General features: G+C 60.9%; 1 protein-coding gene across 1 annotated transcript in view; it reads left to right on the top strand.

Annotated features, from left to right (window-relative positions):
- The first annotated feature begins 348 nt into the window (after positions 1-348).
- FRMD3 (FERM domain containing 3) overlaps positions 349-763 on the top strand; it is a 132,104-nt gene continuing 131,689 nt past the window's right edge. Inside the window, exon 1 of the mRNA XM_039729970.1 lies at positions 349-594. The gene's annotated coding sequence lies outside the window, so the exon portion shown is untranslated. The remainder of the gene's footprint in view (positions 595-763) is intronic.

Raw genomic sequence — 763 nt, forward strand, 5'->3', positions numbered from 1 at the left:
GCTGGTTAAGTTTGGTGCTTGCTTTCTGCCAGCAAGGTGTTACACAAATGTGTACACCCTTTTGTGATGGAGAACATAATAGTGAAACCACTGGATGTTTTATTTTCTTTCCCACTTAGACAACAAATGGGGTATGACTGCTGCTCCCTAATGGGTGATTTTTTTTGTTTTTTCCCCGAGGAAACAAGTTTCCAAGGCTTGCAATCTTACAGTAAGTTGCATTCTGTTTTCTTCTGTTTCATTAGGGTACACTCATCTTTGGTGAGGTTTCTTTATACGACTCCAAATACGTATTCCACAGGCTTCTCCTCCTGCCTCGGGCTGTGTTGGGATACGCCGGAGACATGGGCGGCCAGCCAGCGCCGGGACTCCACTCCCCGCCGGCAGCCTGGGGGTTGTCCCCCGTTTGCAGGGCAGCGGGCATTCCCACGCGAGTACCGGTCCCCCAGGTGGACTCAAAACCAGGCGAGGCACGCCCGTGGCGGCGAAGACAAACAATCGCGCTGTCCATTTCCCTGTGGGCGCTGCCGGCCCGACGAAACGGAGCCGCGCAGGGAGCCCGGGACCGGTGGGGCGGAGAAGCGGGAGGAGCAGGTGAGGGCGGAGAAGTGCCCTGGCGGGCCGTGCCGTGCCGTGCCATGCCGGGGGCGGGCGCAGGAGGATGCTGAGGCCGGCCAGCGGAGCGCATCCTGACGCAGCGGCGGCCCGAGCCGCGGCGGGCGGGCGGATGGCGGGCGGCGGCGGAGCGCCGCGGGGCTGAGGG

Source organism: Passer montanus, unplaced genomic scaffold (assembly GCF_014805655.1).
Source record: "Passer montanus isolate IOZ18808 unplaced genomic scaffold, ASM1480565v1 scaffold7, whole genome shotgun sequence".
Taxonomy (NCBI): domain Eukaryota; kingdom Metazoa; phylum Chordata; class Aves; order Passeriformes; family Passeridae; genus Passer; species Passer montanus.